This window comes from Typopeltis vanoorti, chromosome 6 (assembly GCF_054136105.1).
Source record: "Typopeltis vanoorti isolate ZY-2024b chromosome 6, IOZ_Tvanoo_1.0, whole genome shotgun sequence".
In the NCBI taxonomy this organism is placed as follows: domain Eukaryota; kingdom Metazoa; phylum Arthropoda; class Arachnida; order Uropygi; family Thelyphonidae; genus Typopeltis; species Typopeltis vanoorti.
The window spans coordinates 70,548,135-70,567,341 of NC_143554.1; the positions used below are offsets into that span (position 1 = coordinate 70,548,135).

At 38.1% G+C, this 19,207-nt stretch overlaps 1 protein-coding gene across 1 annotated transcript in view; it reads right to left on the reverse strand.

Annotated features, from left to right (window-relative positions):
• The window catches only part of LOC150105523 (late secretory pathway protein AVL9 homolog), a 415,642-nt gene that overhangs the window by 395,566 nt on the left and 869 nt on the right, over nucleotides 1-19,207 (reverse strand). The window lies entirely within an intron of this gene.

The window sequence follows — 19,207 nt, forward strand, 5'->3', positions numbered from 1 at the left end:
CCCATCTGTTCCAATTTAATTACTAGTTTGTCATGTGGCAATCTATCGAAAGCCTTTCTAAATCTAAATACAGCCATCTCTCGACTTACGTCGGGGTTCCGTTCCACCTGGCAGGACATAAGTAGTTCGGACGTAAGTCGATACATTAAATCAACAGTTATAGGGGTTAAGGACTTAACAGTAATAAGTATACTGTCATTTAATTTTTAAACCTTATTATAAACTGCACGGAATGTCACTGTACTGTGCATTATTGCCACTATAAAACAGGTGAATAATCACCCAAATCTTCCTCCACAATCACATCTTCATTACCTTCCATATGCGAAGAATCGGGCTGTTGCTCTTCTGGTGTAACCTTTGTATCTTTTGATAAAAATGTCCAATGTGCTTTGCTTATTCCTCTTCTTCTTTTCATCATAAATTTGTATAAATTTGTTTATAGCAAGCAAATGCATCATGTACTTTCCTTTCTATAAGTAGTGTTCAACATTGGGGTCCATGTCTTCAGCTATTTTGAGAACATTGTTAACTGCAGAGAACAAGACTCTTCACAATGAATTGTTTACTACCTCTTTTTGTTTCTCTTTTCCCTCTTCCTTTTCTCCTTCTTCCTCTTCTGCAACACATTGTTCCTCCAGTTCAACCAATTCTTCATTGGTCAACTCTTCAGGGGAACTTTCTATGAGTTCAGTTATTTCTCGTCATTCACTTCAAGATTCAGATTATTTGCTAGGCCCACTATTTCTTCACTCAATTTACAAAGGTCTTCATTTTTTCAAAACTTCCAAAATCTTGCACAAACCTTTTTAATGTATTTTTCCATATACCACTCATACATTGAGAGGTCACTTCGTCCAAAGCCAGAACAATATTTTTAATAGCATGAAAAATATTCTTATTATTACATAACACCTCCAGGGAGTCCAAAGACTCATCGAGGGAGGACACGTACTCTACAACACTCCGTCTCCACCAACTGCAACTACCTTCATCATCTACACCAATGCCATCTACTGCTGACCACCACCACCACTAGTAATTTTAGAGACAATCACAAACATCCATGCCTATGGTGGGATTCGAACTCACAGCCTTTTGGCTGGTGAGCAGATACGCTAACCACTTGGCCAACCAGGCTGGCATTGAATATTTTCCAGAATTGCACGAGTCCGATCATTTCCATCAGTGGCAGAAATGGCTTGTGAAAACGTTCTCCATAGATAATAAGCCTTAAACACTGCAAGAACTCCCTGAATCAATCAGTTGGTTCAATGAAATAGTGTTTGGAGAGAGAAAACATGACCTTGATCTTGGGGTGAAGATCATCAATGTAAGGTGGATGACCTGGAGCATTATCTAGAATTAATAAAATTTTAAATTCTACATTTTCTTTCACACAATAGTTTTCCATTTCACCCGCATAACAGTTGATTAAGGCATTCTTAAACAATTTTTGAGCCATCCATGACTTCTTTTGCTCCAATAATGAACTGAAAGAGTATGCTTAATGCTTTGAACGCTCATGGGTTCTCACTGTGCCATATCACAAACGGTTGCAGTTTATATCCAACCACATTACTTCCTAACAGAATCATAATATGGTCGTTAAGAGCTTTGAAACCAGGTATAGATTTTAGATTTTTGTGGATGAATGTCTGTTCGGGCATTTTCTTCCAAAACAAGGCGGTCTCATCCATATTAAATATTTGCTGTGACAAATAATTTTCCTCCATAATAATTTTATCCAATTTCTCCACAAACTCCTTGGTAGCCTTCTCATTGCACTTGCAGATTCACCATAAATTTTCACATTATGCAGCGCAAAACACTGCTTGAATCTCTTGAACCAACTGGGAAAAGCGTTGAATTCGTAATTGGGCCCTGCTTTCTCCTTCAACATGTTGAAGAGACTTGGTTCCTTAGTGGTTATGGTCATAGTGCTAAGAGGTATGTATTTTTGGTTCAGGTCCTCTATCCATGATGCAAGTAGCTTTTCCATATCACCAATAGGATCTTGTCGTTGCTTCATCACTAGCGTCGATTTAATGGAAGCATATCCTTTCGGCCTCTATGATTTTATCCTTATTTTTCAAAATGGTCATCACTGTAGAATGAGACCATCCGAAGTCATGTGCAATCACACTGATGGGCTTACAAGGTTCATGTTGCTTTATAACTGGCAACTTCATTTCAAGATCAATTGCTCATCTCTTTTTCTGTGATTCTTCACTAGGATTTTTTGAATGGGCGAGCAGGGGCCATGTTGCACAAAATATCGCGAAATATTTAACGAAAAATACACAAATAACCTACTTCTCAAACACAAAATCAACAGAGGAACTGTTGAAGACACGTGCCGATTTCTGAGGGAGGTTGCTTGCTGAATGCGCTGTTGCTGTTGTGCATGATGCAGTGTTGCTAAATAGAAACCTTTTTAATTTAAGTAAGCAGATAACTAAAACACAATCTTCCTTTAGCAAACTTGTTCACTAAAGAGAATTCTACTGATGTTAATGTAGTTTTCAATCCTTGTCCTCACTAGCTTCTCCAACACTACAGATAAGAAGATTGGCCTATAATTTGAAGCCTTAGTCTTATCATCACCTTTATGAAGTGGAACGATTTTGTCATCTTTCCACTCCTTTGGAACCTGGGCTAATCAAATGCTCATGTTAAAAAGATGCTGTTAACTCCATAGTACATTCCGTCAAGATGTGGTGATATACCATCGAGTCCCATGGCTTTGTTGACATCAAGTTTACTCAATTCCTCATATATCTCCTGCTCACTCACCATCATTAGTTCCTCCCCCATTCTTACTGCTCTCAGGTTCTGCATTATGTTAGAATCACAAGAATGGAATAATTTAATGAATGGCTCATTAAACACCTCTACTATAGCCTCCTCCTCAGTGTTTATCATTCTCGCACTGACCAACATCATCCTCCCATAATCATTCTTCCTTCTAATGGCCACATAACCATCATCTACACTTTTCATGTATTGTTCCCCTGTCCACTCTATGTGTTCCTTCTCTCTCGTTCTCTTCATTCGTGGCACTCACTTCTCCATTCACAAAATTATGAGTGTAAGGGGAAGGGGAAAAAATGGCAGTAAGTTTAAGATTACCTCAAAAATAGTAGAACTAGCTGTGCCAGAAAAGAAAGATGAAAACTGTGGAAACACATAACATGGTGGAGGATTTTGAGAAATCAAGCCCAGCTTCTTATTTGAACTAGTCATGTTTTAAGAGTTACCAGAATACTCATCAACCTGGTAGCTGGCCATCATATGTATACACTAGTGCCACATGTATTGGGAAAAAAGGCAGAGTTCTTAGCTTTTGTAGACAGCATGACCAAAAATTACTGGCATTAGTGAGATTTGGCTGACAAAGAAGAGGTTTTCCTTACAGGAGTAATATATTGGGAATTCAGAAAAGAAAGAAAGAAAGGAAAGGCAGGGGGAGAGAGTACTGCTAATGACAGTGGAAGAGCAGATCTTTCCAGCAGGTAGTACAAGTATTACAAGCAATCAGTTTAGTGTGAGACAGAGGTGATCAGGACTATATACAACTGCTGCTACAGACCAGGATCATCTGAAGAGAGTTGTAAATTGCACAGAGAGAGAAATTTTATGGATACAAAGAGGACTACCATTATTATAGGTGATTTCAACAATAAGGAGATACAGACTGAAGGAAAAGCATGCAAGATGAAGGAAACAGAATTTATAGAATTGGTAAGGGATAACTACCTTAAGCAGCACATAACTGGATTTCCCAGAATACTGAATCTAGTAAGAGTATTTGAGAACAAGTTTATAAATGAGATGGCTGTTTTGCCTACAGCTAGAGGAAGGCAGCATCATGTGAGAGCTTTGAATAAAAACGGATTTATGTAAACTATAAAGTAGATGGTTATGATACACTAAGAGGACAGCTTGTAGTAGTGCCTTGGCATGAAAAACATGGTAGAGGAATCAGAAGTGCATGAGAAGTGTATGAAAGAAGCAACATCTGACTGCATCCACAAAGTTAAGAAATAAATTGCATTAGAGTTAAATGGGTGGGGGAAAAAACTTGAAAAGAAGAAACTGCATACAAAAAAAGCTATGGTTCCAATATCATGAGAAAAATTGATGATGAAACTCAGGAGCAGTAAGAAGAGAAGGCAAGGAGAATGAGTTTTGGTCAGGTAGGCAAAATCAGATTATGAAAATAAGTTTGTCAAACAGGTGAAGGAAAAAGGAAAATTAAAGAATTAGATCTAAGTAGCAGGTTAAGGGAGGAACATCCATGAAATAATTTCAGTGAGTGCAAATGGTAAGAAAGTGACAGATACATGATTCACTAGAAATAGCTGCATTAGTAAGTGTCCACTTTAGTAACACTTTCAGTTCACTTTAGGTCAAGTCTCTAGGATTCTCTAAGTAAATTGAATAACAGCTATAAACAAATTTGGCATGAAAATCAGAAATAAAAAAACCAAAACTATGACAATAGGCAGGAACATAGAATTCAGCTGCATTGGAGATCATATAGAACAAGTAAAATATTTCAGCTATTTGGCAACAGTTTTTAGTGAAGATGGCAAGAGTTAAATCTGAAAATAGACAACAGAATAAACTAAACTGGTATGGTGAGGGAACCAGTTGGATAAATTTATGTGGAGTAAGGGTGAAATTAGCTAAAATACTAAACTAGCAGTATACAAGACAGTGTTCAAACCAGTTTCAACTTATGAATCTGAAAGTTGGATTAGAAATAAAGCACTTGATAAAGATTAGAGACCACAGATATGAGACAGCTGAAAAAGATTAGGGGGAATGAACAGATAGCATCAATTCCAGATATAAAAAAAAAAAAGAAGACATTATGAACGAACTTGACGATGTTTGCATTGACAATGTGTGCAACGAGGGCTGATGTAAGGTGGTATGGTCACTTCAACAGAATGGAAGATAAAAGGTTAGCAAAACAGATGTTTGATGCCAAAGTGGAAGGGTAAAAAAAAACAGAGGAAGTTCTAGGCAGTTTAAATCAGAAGTGCAATTATTATTATTATTATTCAGGCCTACATGGAGTCAAAAGACTCATCGTGGGAGGTCCTTCCTAAGAACATAAAATCTGTCAAGACTCATCAGGGAGAGGTTTCCCCCCCCCTAAGAAACACAAAGTCTATCATACCACTCCTTAAGCTCATTGACCGTTCTCGCTCTCACCACTCCATCACGCAATGCATTCCACGGTTCAACCACTCTCCATGCAAAGAAACCACTCCTCACCCTCTTGCTCACAGCTTCCTTTCGTAACTTCCAGGGATGGCTTCTTGTCATCACTCCTTCTGGCTGTTCAACCAAGCGAAAGAACTCCCCAGTGTCAACCTTGTAACCACCTCTCAACAGTTTAAAAGTCTCAATCATATCACCTCTCCTTCTTCTATCCACCAAACTCTGCCGTCCACATTCCCTCAGCCGATCCTCATAACTATAATTGTACAGTCCCGAAACCATCTTTGTCATCCGTATTTGTACACTTTCCACAGTTAATTTATCCCCTTCAAATCCTGGGGACCAAATCTGAGAACAATAGTCTAAGTGTGGTCTGTTCAGAGATTTATACAACAGAATGATAACCCTTTTATCTCTGCAGGTCAGTGTCCTTCTCATAATTGCAGCAATCCTCTGTGTTACCTTCACCACCTTTGCAATATGTCCCCTAAATTTCAGGTTTCTATCAATCATCAATCCCAGATCTCTTATCTTTCCTATTTCCTCCAGTATAATCCCTCCCATAGAGTATGCAGCATCCCATCGATGTTTCCAAACATTCGACCTTATATTTTGCTGCATTAAACTGACACACACCCCCCACCATTCATTTGCCATCTATCTAGCTTATTCAAATCCTCTTGCAGGGCTACCACATCTGCACTATTACTAATAATCCTTCCCAGCTTCGCATCATCTGCAAACAACTGAATATCCCCTTGCAATCCGCTGACAATGTCATTGATATAAAGGTTAAACAATATAGGTCCTAGTACTGGGCCCTGTGGGACCCCACTTGTAACCCTCTGCCTCCTTGAAACTGCTCCACCATACACAACTCTCTGATACCTATCAGACAGCCAATCCTGAATCCAGTTGACCAATCTGACATCCAGACCCATGTGCTGCAACTTAAATATCAGCTTATCATGTGGCACCCTGTCAAATGCCTTCACTAAGTCTAAGAAAATTGCTTTCCTTTCCCTCATCTAATGTTCTTGTAACTTTATTATAAAAGGCTAGCATATTGCTAAAACAAGAGCGCCCTTTCACAAATCCATGTTGACTCTCACAGATAACATTACCCTCATCTGCCCAATGCTGTATATGGTCCCTCACTATTTTCTCCGAGATCTTAACTACTACTGATGACACACAAACTGGCCTATAATTAGACACTTCCAGTCTGTTACCACCCTTATGCAATGGTACTATCCTACCTTCCTTCCATTCCCTGGGCACCTTTGCTGAAGCCAGACTTTCATTGAAAAGTCTGGTTAAAGGCACTGTCAGTTCCCTGGCACATTCTCTCAAAACTCGTGGTGAAATACCATCCAGTCCCAAAGCTTTACTGACATCCAGGGTACTCAGTATATGAAACACACTCTCCTCCTGTACCTCTAAACCTCGAACCAGCACTATCCCTCTAGCATTAAAACTGACTCCTCTAGGATGAAATACACCAATAAAGTGTTCATTGAACAATTCCACTATGTCCTCTGCATCAGTCACTCTATTCCCATTTTTATTCCACAATATCATTCTTCCACAGTCATTTCTCATCCTACTGCCCACATAGCTAAAAAATCACTAGGATTTTCTTTGGATCTTAGGGCCAATCTCCTCTCATATTCCAGTTTCACTTTCCTTACCACACTAGTCACTCTTCTGGCCTGTGGCTTATATTCTTCATGCATCTTCTCTTCACCTGTCTCCTTATATCTCTTCCATAGCCTCTTTTTCGCATGCAATTCCTGTTTAATATTGTTTGTCATCCACTTTACTCCAAACTGTGTCATCTTCTTCACTCGTGGTATACAACTTACCATTGCTGCTAACAAATATTCTTTCACAATTTCCCACGCACTAATGCTATCCCGGCCTTCCAATTCCTCCCTCCATGAAACTTCCCGAAGTTGACGTCTAAGACTATTATAATCACCTGCATTATAATTCCACATAAGTTCCCGTCTCTTTGATACTCCTGCATGTCTATTCATTTTCTAAGTCAAAACCATATGGTCACTCTCTCTCCAACTGGTGGGAGAGATGTCATCTCAGTTATTATCAACTCTTCTGATGCTATAACCAAATCCAAAACTCTTGAACCTCTTGTTCAATCTGTTAAATGTTGCCTAAGACATTTGTCCCTCAAGAATTCTAGAAATTCCATTCCCCTATTGCTACATGCATCTTCCTCTCTCCAATTTATACTACTGTAGTTAAAATCTTCCATAACAATCATTCTTCTTGCACTTGCCAAACTTAACTGTCTAAATATCTCCTGGTCCCCATCCTCTGTGCTCTTGGGTCTGTAGCAACACTCCACTAAATATCCTGTCTTGCCTACCTGTACCTCACACCACATGCTCTCAAAATCATTTGTCTCACTTCCTTCCAAAGCCTCCACTCTTAGAGGACATAGGTCGTCACTTATCATATGCAGTACCCAACCACCATGCTTTCCCCTCCTATCCTGCCAAAAAATGCTGTACCCAGCAACTTCTATTCCTGTTATTATATCCTCTTCTGTCAACCACGTCTCAGTGATCCCAATAATTTTTGGCCAGGCTGATGCTATCTGCGCCACCAATTCCTCTCCCTTATTCCGGATACTCCTGGCATTAGTATAAAGCATATAAATGCCATTGTTTCTATACCCAGCATTATCCCCTCTAGACTCCACTCGGTTCAGTGTTACCTGATGTCGTCTCCCTTCTCCCAAGTATCCATTCCCACAAGAGGCCACCCCTGCTATCATCCTCCCTGGGACACACTGACTCGTTCAGAACAGCAATCTCTCCAGATGCCTACGTCCTTCCTCATTCAAATGTAAGCGGTCTCTCACATACAATTCCTCTCTTTCCTCAAATGCACTCCAAGCATCCACATATACCATTCCTCTCTTGTCACACATTCTAGCTATTATGTCATTCAATATTACTGCTCTTATGCTCAGCTCGTCATTATCATACCTAGGCAACATGCACACTATTTTTCCTCTCTCTGTCTTCTTCCGTACAGCTTCAAGCAAAAATCTCATATCTCTCACTGCCCGACTTACATTACCACTCAAGTCATTTGTTCCTATCATCACAATCACCTCATCCACCCTTTCACCTCTCTTAATTGCCATAGCCACCCTTTCTATTGTTCCTCCTGGCAAACACTCCTCACGCATCCTATCTTGAACACCACGGATCATTGAGTCACCATACATTATACCTCTTACCATTCCCTCTCTCCTATTGTTTCCATTCTCTCCTCTTCTTTCATTCCTATAGGTCTCTCTCATTCCCTCTCCTCTACTGCTATTCTCTCTTCTAGCATTCCCATACCCCTCTCTCCTACTGTTTCCATTCTCTCCTCTTCTAGCATTCCCATACATCTCTCTCATTCCCTCTCTCCTACTGTTTCCATTTTCTCCACTTCTAGCACTTCCATATCCCTCTCTCATTCCGTCTCTCCTACTGTTTCCATCCTCTCGTCTGCTAGCATTCCCATACCTCTCTCTCATTCCCTCTCTTCTACTGTTTCCATTCTCTCCTCGTCTAGCACCCCCATACCTCTCACTCATTCCCTCTCTTCTACTGATTTCTTTCTCTCTTCTTCTAACACGCCCAAAATTCTCTCTCTCTCCCCTACTCTGATTTGGCTTGCATTTATCTCTTCCATTCATACTTCTGCTCTCATTCACAAGACATTCCACCTCCTCTTTCAGCTCATCTATCTCCCTCTGCAGGTCAGTCACTCTTAATCTAAATTCGCTCTCCCAAACAAAACCATCTCCTAAACTTTCACAGTCACTCACGCCTTCCATACTATCAACTATTATTTTCTCATTCATATATATATATATATATTTTTTCATTCTCTCCTATCACATTACTTGTCTTCCTACATTCATTCCCCGTTCCTGGAGCAACAAGGTCGGATAGTGATATTTCTAATGCACTTATTTCTTCCCACCGCCTGCATTTTGCGCACATACGCTCTCCGCTCTCTTTCACAAGCCACATATCCAATTCCCGAGACGCATACATGCCGCAACTACTGCATGCCACAAAGTCCCTTATGATATTGCTTATAATAGAGTTCTTAAATGGTGGATGACTTGGCGATACGCCACTTGCGACTGCAGCTGAATCCGCTATCATTCCTTACTGCCGAGTAGCATAATTGTTAATTATTCAATTAATAAATTCTGTTAAATAAATAAGAAAAAAAGTACAAACAATTACAAGCAAAACAAAACATTTAAGTACTAAATATAATTAAATAAAATGAAATATAACTAAATACAGTAATGAAAACTTAACTTCGTTTTGTCTTCCACCATTATGCATTCGATTAGAAGAGCAAAATGTTAAATAACAATATTGGAGTGCTGACAAGTAATAGACTAATTTGTAGGAAAATTGTTGATAGGAAATTATTAAGTGTACATTATTAACAAGTTGTAACATGTAACAAGTTGTATATGTAGTCAGTATAATTGGAGGAATATGATGCACCTAAGTCAGTGCAAACGTCTCCAGCTGAAATGGCTGTGAGAAAGGAACTGATAGTTCAAAACAGGTGTTGTGATAGAATGCAATGTTACAGGCTTACCTTGTTTGGCAAATTGGGCCATCTCAAGTCAATAATCAGTTAAACCATACTGTGATGGAAGCCCAGGGACTTAACCACAAGTACTACCAGCAGTGGACAACCTACCACACTCACCAAACATGACCATAGGATGCTACGAAGAATAATATTTAATGGACTAATTACATATTATCCACTATTCTTTGGCCAACATGTTGAATGCAGTCCCAGGGATCAACAAGAACATTCAGAACCAATGTTCATAACATGAATTTCCATGGTAGGACTGCAATATGCAAGCCCCCACATTACTCAAACCAACATGCAGCGTCGTCTTCAGTGGTGCAAAAAAACATGTACAGTGGGATGTGGAAGCTTGGAAAGCTGTTATGGAGCAACAAATCATGATACACCCCTCTACCTAGCAGACAGATGCCCAGTGAATGTTAGAGACCAGAGTGTGCTACCCCAATTATGAAATTCAGAGGTAGCGGTGTGATGGTATGGTCCAGTTTTTCCTGGTTTGTCCTAGGATTTCTGTTCGTGGTGCCATGAACACTGAACATTCTGGAGCTAATCCGCTCTCCAGCCAAAAAGGTTGTGGGTTCGAATCCCGCCACGGGCATGGATGTTCGTGATTGTCTGTCAAAATACTAGTGGTAGTGGTGGATGGTAGATGGCATTGGTGCAGATGGTGTGGTTCACTATAGTTGGTGGATTGAGTGATGGAGAATTGTCACATAAAAATAACAATAATAATGCAATGTGGCCTACTTTGTGGTGTTTCTACGAAACTGACCATTGTCTCTATCAGCAAGACAATGCACTGTGTCATAAAGCTGCTGCTATAACTGCATGGTTTGTGGAAATGAACATCACTACACTTGACTAGCCTACACACAGAGCACTAATCTCAACCTACTGATCATCTGTAGTACGAACTGGACTGTCATTACATGCCTACAAGAAGAACAATCCAAAATTCCTATGAATTGCTATCATATGCTTGTGGAAAGTATGCCTTGTAGAATTGCTGCGGTTATTGCAGCGAAAGGAATCCCTGCATCTTATTGAGGTGGGCACTATGGCTGTTTGTTCCTCACACCGTGGTGTTTATTAACTTATTTCCAAGCAATGTATATACATGTGCGTATGTATGTATATATACAGGGTGGCCATTAAATGACTTTCCTTCTTTGGAGGCATCTGTAGCTAAAACCAATAAACAGAATGAGACCAAATTTTATATTGAGACTTTTGAAAGCATGGGGAAATGATTTCCATGAAAAGAAAAAAAAAAAAGATTTAGTACCAAACTTCGCCGATAGGGGAAATTTGGACGGTGGCAGAGCCGAAAAAAGTGAATAATTACATTAAAGGCAGATAAAATGGAATAATAACATTTCGACAGTGTAAGCGACAGCCGCATCACTCATTTCAGCTGGATATGTGGCATGTTACAATGATAATAAGAATAATAATAATTAAACTAAAACAACAACTTGCGAGAGAGACAGAAATTAATGTAGTGATTGAAATCACAGGAAATAATGTTTTATTCATCAGAATCAGGGTCCCCCTGGACCACATATATGATTTTCAATGTGCTGACCTTTCTTGTGTACAACAAATTGCATCTGGTGTGCAACATGTTCTACAGCTCAGTGTGAGGAGCCGGATTAGATGTTCATAATGGTCCATTTTATGTTCTCTTTCAAGACATGCAAGTTGGGAATGCCACCAACATACACAACGGATTTCAAATACCCCCCCCCCCACAGCCAAAATTCACATGGAGTGATGTTCAGGGATCGAGGCAGCCATGATGTCGGAAAGAACTGACTGATAACCCTCTCATTACTGAAATGCTGGTGTAAAAGGCACTGTACTGAACGTTCAATGTGTGGGGGGGCGTGCTCCATCCTGCATAAAAATTATGGAGTCCAAACATTGTCTTTGCTGCAATGCAGGAATGACAAAATTTTCCAGCATTTGTCAATAAATCTCTCCAGTAATGGAGCAGGTAGACCTGTAGGGGTAATACACTCAGAAAAGTATGGTCCTATTATGAAATCGGCTGTGAAGCCACACCACACGGTTACTTTTGGAGAATGCAGTGGTACTTGCTGGATCATTTGGGGATGTTCGGATGCCCAAATTCTGCAGTTGAGTGTTGACCGACCCATTCAGATAAAAATGAGCCTCATCACCCTCACAACATTCTCCAAGGCCAGTCATTGTCGACCTCCATTCGGGCAAGAAATGTTAGCGCGAAGGTCATGCACTTATCATAATCTGTGGTAGTTAGTGCTTGCACACGACTGAACTTATATGGATAGAAGTGAAGCATTTTCATTAAGATTTTCCAGACTATATCATAAGATATATCAGGTTTACAAGCTATGGCATGAGCGCTTGGACCAGTACTGGTCCCTGTGTCGTCGAACACCACAGTAGCAACATCTGTTACTGTCTCTTCTTGCACTGATTCCGTCCTCTGCCAGGTCTAACTCCTAGTGATCCAGTTTCTTCAAACTTCTTAATCATAGCTCTCAGTGCTACAGCTGACATAGGACTTGTACGCAGGTTATGAAGCCTTCTAAATTCCCAAACGGCATCTAAGGCATTGCACTGTTTAAGATAAAACAACTTAACAAGTAAAGCACACTGAGGCAAGGTAGGATGCATAATGAGCACAATTCGTCAGTCATTCGAATAACTACCTGAACGTTCCCAATCCCTTTTTAAGTGGAATTGGTGGCACTGCTGTCACATAAGCACAGTAAAATTTACATAATCCTTTTTACCTGTGTTTACTGCAAATATTTGACTGCTTTCAGCTCTGCCAGCGCCAAAATTTCTCCTATTGACGAGTTTTGGTACTAAATTTTTTTTTGCGGAATTCATCTCCCCATGCTTTCGAAAGTCTCAATATAAAATGTGGTCTCAATCCATGTATTAGTTTTAGCTACAGATACCTCCAAAGAGGGAAAGTTCATTTATGGCCACCCTGCATATATGTATACACATACATATGAGGAAATGATCAATGTATGCAGAACAGGGTATTCATTCATTTTTACAGCTTTATAAGTTCCCTATCCATTCAAAAGGAATTTTAGAACAAATTCATACATGCTTTGAATATAAATATATCTTTCCTGGGGGGGGGGGGGGGGGGATTGCCAAGGCTCAAAACTAGAGAACTTCGAGAAACCTCTACATAGCCTTGTAAGGAATACCTAGAAATACCAGGTCTTTCAACCTAACATCACCATCTTGTGGTGTAACCCCACTAATAGGTATCTGCTTATATATTGAATCAGACTGCAAACTATATCAGATTGAACCAAAACAAATGCTAGTTCACCATGATTATGTTGATGAAATTTCAGCTGGTTAAACAAGGCCACCAGGGAACCAGGGTGACCAGTGAAAAGTCAGCTAATGGTAAAATCTCAATGTATGCAGAATTCAATATCATGATCATCATCACAAACCATAGGTGCAGCACCCGTAGGTGTCTGATGCCATGTTGACTATATCCCGGTGACACCTGTTCATTACAGCATGACTTAATTCTTGAAGAGTTCCCCCGCACCAGTCTTTAATATCGTCGGCCCACTCACGATGAGGATGACCTCTGACATTTGTTCTGCTCATCAGGCCAAACACCGGTGACTTTAATTTTCTGTCACTTGACATTCTACAAATATGTCCAATGAGTTTTAATTTTCTTTGCATGACTTTTTAAAGCAGAGTCTCTTTTAATTATATCCTTCTGTACACTTAATTTCTTATCTTCTGAGTCCATCCAATTTGTACAATTTTACGATAACTTTCTTTCAAAAGCCAGTATTCTTCTTTCCGATTATTCCTTTGTCATTATCCAAGTTTCACAACCATATAACGTACTGTACTATACTTTCAAAAACCAGTATTCTTCTCTCTGATTATTCCTTTGTCATTATCCAAGTTTCACAACCATATAACATACTGCTAAAGATGCATGTCTCAAGAACACTTAGTTTGGGTTTTAAGCTGATATTTCTAGTTTTCCAAATTTTATCCATGGATTTTAGCTCTTTTAAAGCCTTTGCAGTCCTAATTTTAATTTCTTTTTTTTTACAGTTTAGATCATGTGTTATACAACTTACAAGATAAGTAAACTGTCGAAATTAAACATATTTGGTCGTTTGAAAATTAAACGTCGTTTGAAAATTGTTTTAATACTGACCATATTGTAATGCATACAAACATCTTACATTCTTTGCCGACCAGTTTCGCTAGCAAACTGTCTAGCTTTTTCAAGGCATTGACGGAAAAGCATAAAAAACTAGTAAATGCAAATTGAAAGGAACATAAAACGTTGTAAACAATCTAAATCACGCATGCGTATTTGTAAACAACAAACACGCATGCGTGATAATGAATAAGAACAATAAGTCCTCTCAGTCTCTGTCACGCGAACATGTAACCTTAGCTACTAGATTGTTTACGTTTTTTATGTTCCTTTCAATTTGCATTTACTAGTTTTTTATGCTTTACTATCAATGCCTTGAAAAAGCTAGACAGTTTGCTAGCAAAACTTTGCCTACCAGTTTGCTAGCGAAACTGGTAGACAAAGAATGTAAGATGTTTGTACACATTACAATATGGTCAGTATTAAAACAATGTTTGTATGTTTAGATAAGTAAACTGTTCCACATTCTCAAGTTCCTTTCCCTCTACAATAATCTTCTTTCCAATCTCCCTTTCAGAAGAATTTGAGACGTGCCATGTTAACATAACTGGGGTTATCAAAACAAGGACAAAAACATGAAATTCTTCTAATTAACAAATCATCAGGGAAAGGAAGGAAAAGCTATAGTACTTACACCAAATATGCAGCTGATCTTGAATGGCAAGCAATATCAAGTAGAGTGATGCGGGCAAACATTAAAACAAGTTATTAGACAATATGATTTATTTCTACCTATAGTTCCACAGAAGGCTCTAGTGAGAAAAAGCGAATTTCTTCAATGATTAGAGAAGGCAGGTGACATAAAAGTAGTTGATCTTTTTGACAGGCTGGGTTGTCGAATGTAAATAACTTATCTTAACAGTATTAACAGCACAAAAGCTAAATTATAAAAATATGTTATTAGACAATATGATTTATTTCGCTTACATTTTGCTGGATTTCAAAACCAGTAACCTCATAGCCCAACTATTTGTGACATGTGACAATGAGTGAGTGAAATAATTCAAATTGTAATGGTCAAAAGATCTAAAATCCTATTTGGCACCCTCAAAATTTGTATTTAAAAAGTTATTACAGTCGTTGCATTAAAGTTCATCTTAAAATGACTGTCTCCCAAATTTTTGGCATATTAATACAGCCATATTTGTTAAGGTTGGGAGAATGCTTCATACTCTGTGAATTCTAAAAATAGTGATAGAATAAAGCCAGATTGCTCCCTTGAAACTATGATCATCAAGCAAAAATTGTCATACTTTGGGCATATTATGCGAGCAGATGACAGTCTGGAGAAGATGATGATGCTTGCTAAAGTTGATGGAAGCAGGAGAAGAGAAAGACCAAGAATTCGATGGGTGGATGGAGTTAAAGAAGCAACTGGAATGCACCTGGAAATTCTAAAAGATATGGCCAGGGACAGATCTGAATGGAGAGCGTATGTTTATAGAATCACCAGGAGTTGAAAATGACTCAATGGAACATAACATTTGTTAAGGTTGAGAGAATGCTTCATACTCTGTGAATTCTAAAAATAGTCTCTTTGGTTTGTAATGATCTCTATGCAGCTATATATAGAAGTCATTCCATAAACAGCAGAGAAGAAAATGAATACTATATATATATATATATAAGGTTTAGGAAGGAAACCTTTATATTTGGGAAAAATAATCAACACTAATGATAATGTTAGGCACCTGCTCGATTTTTTCAAGACAATACTAGTCATTACTATATACGCAAATTTACATGAATAGAAGACACAAGGAACAAGAGTCACAGTGATAATGTTATTGCTGACAGAAATAACACCACCACCAAGGATTTAGAGATTTGAAATAGGAAGCATTCAACATTTAGTTTTGAGCAGGATAAAAATGAGCTTCATACTGAAAAGAAAAACACACAAAAAAGAATTCAAGTCAGGCAACTTTCAGAGATTAACCAGACTAAAATACATAAATATTACTGAAGAAAAAATAAGTTTGAAAACAAGAACAAAATCTTCACAACCTCTGGAGGAAACATTCTTATTCAGCCAAAGGCACTTATTCAGTACATAAGAATACTTATTCATAAATACTCTTATGAATCAAGATAAACAATATTCAAAGTTCATAGCAAATAAATAAGACATGTCCTCTGAAAGAATACAGAGAAAAATGTAAGAAAATGAAGCTAGAACACGTTATGGGAAGACTTGAATAAGAATATAGGTAATAAATATCAGGAGATGATAAAAATGTTCTCCATACTTGAAGTAATTGCACCAAAAGATTACGGAATGAAGAAGTGACAGAGCAGTGATAGAAAAGTCAAGAGGAATGTAATCAAGAGTATATATCAATAATCAAGGTTGAAAAGCCATCAAAAACCAGAAATGTGGAAAAGCAGTTGGAGTGGATGATATTTAAATATGGAGATACAGTATAAAAGTTTAATAGTTGCTGCTGTGCATAATTAAGTCATAATAAGGTGTATAATCTGAAGGTCAAATTCCAGATGACTGGAATAGAGTTCTCATTGAACCCATCTATAAAAAGAATAAGAACGAGGATGAAACACGATCCGAAAACTTGATTAGAAATAATGGCTGATCAAAATCTGAAAAAGTTCACAAATGCGAGAATTACAGAGGAATTTCCAAAGGGTTAAAGGCATCAGAGGTTGTCAGAATCAGATCTTCACTTTCAGATAAACAGTTGAAAAATCAAGGGAATATAACGAAGATGAATATTTAAGTATTGTAGATCTGGAATTGGCACATGACAAAACACCAAGAGTAAAACTATTCAAGACAACAGTTTTATGATGTAAACAGAATAGAACAATATTATAACAATACATTGTCTATATTTGAATTGTAAGTCAGCAGTTAGAATTGAGAGAGGAACAGAAAGATGGTTTGATGTAAACTCAGAAGTGCGATGAGGGTGCACAATATCGTCACTCTATATAGATCACATCAGGATATATTCAATATAGATCACATCAGGATTATGAAGGAAAATTAGATTAGACCTGATATCAAAATTTGAGATATTAATCTCAGTTCTTTATGCAGATCCCACAGCTCAAGAAAACTGACCATCAAACTTATATTTCAGACAATACTATATAGTGTTAGGAAGCACCACGTGACAGTAGTTCTGCCATACTTTCTCCCAAAGATACTATTTAAAATCATGATAGTCTTGGGCCAGCTATCTATGACTGGCTATTCATAGAGATGAACTCTCCTCTCCCCCCTCAAGGATTAAATAGCCTCAACTACTCCTTTTTGGGAGAATAAAAGGCTTTAGCAGACATTACTTTAGCTGCACAACTCTCTCCACTCCTCCAACACTATCTTGTTCTTAAAACAGTTCCCATTTCAAATATGAGATGTCATTTCTCAAATAAGAGGTCACATATATACATATATGGCTGAAACCTCTTTTATAAATATCAGTAAATCAAATCCACTCTTGTACAAGTTCTATCTCCTACAACACACCCTTTCCTCAATCACTTTCAACCTCACATGCTTTGGCATTACAAAAGCACCTACATGGATAACTTCTAGGACTTCTCTACTTCTTTTCGATGATTATACTACTGTTTTCATTCTTCAAATTCAAGCAGTTGCTCTGATCACATTACGGAAAATGTTTAAATCTGAAGAATTTGAACTCATGTTGGAATGGCACTCTTCATTCCTCCACTCCATTTGATCCATTCAATATCCAAACCTTAATTATTCAACAAGCGTGCCAAGGCATTCCAAGAAAAAAAAAATTCAGCACATCACATATGCCTTGAGACAAAAACACCAGCTTGGTTCTCAATCCTACATAGCAAAGGCATAACAATCACTAGCAAATCCATATCTAACTTCTAAAAATTTATACAAACACAATCATGCTGTCTGGTGCAAAAGCCATTTGATGCAACTCATCCATCTGCACTTCTTTCCCCTATTTCTTTAACACAGCAATATTTAAACACAACACTGACCTCCTAACATTCATTCTCCTCCACTGAATGGATAATGCAAATCACCTCAAATCATACCAGGAAATTGCACATACTTTCTGGGACTCTTTTCAGTAGAAAGAAATCAGAAGAATCTTTGCTAACATAAATAATTAATAATCTTCTGGTTTTAATATTATTTCCTCTCCTAGTAACTGTACTGGTAATTATAATTTGCCACAATATTGAAGCAAGCCCATGTTCAATAATTGCAAAAAAAAAAAAAAAAGGGAGAAGTCAGCTATAGACTGCTAACCCAGTACTCCACATCAGTGCCCATCAACTTCTTTACTACCTGGAAACCTGCCAGTTAATCAATGACTTCCAGTATGGTTTCTCCCACTCTGTGGCACTATAGTAGATAGATATTCTTTTCTACATCACTCACCTGTCAACAGTTGCAAAGGTTAGACACAGAAGAACATTACCTAGCACTGTTTCCATATCCCCCCCCCACCAAAAAAAAAAAAATGCTTATATTAAGAATAAACCATGCAGGATTTTTTTTTAGTGTCAGACTGGTTATGGATTGCATTTTTTAATAAGCAGATATATCTGTAACCTAAAATTTTTCAATGTAAATTTTCCTCAGTATGTACCAGCCACTGAATTAGAAACCTTTATGCAGATGTACGTAAAATGTCATAGCATATTGTAAAATAGTTGCATGTGTCTCCAAACAGACGGGCACCGTCTGGCTGCAGAAACAATTTTGAAAATAGTAGAGCCCACTGGTTTCTCAAAAGGCAAGATATTTAATCAGCAGATAAAAAATCTGCATTGCTTGTCTAAGAGGCATTACTGTGGTTCTAAGACAACTTGCCAGGAAGATATCATTGTCATCTCGTTCAGATAAACAGAACTTCCTATGTGCAGCGAGTGACCAAAGCATTTAATGAAGGCTTGACCCATATCTCATCGAATTATGGACAGAGAATTAAAGAGGAACAGTATTGGCAGCCGCATGCTTATACGGAAACCACCGATTTCTGTAAAGTTTCTCTGTGACTAGTATGTGTATTTAAAAAGTGAAATAGAAGACTGTACAAAAACTTGAATGACAATATGCAACTAAGCATTCTGATCCAAAAT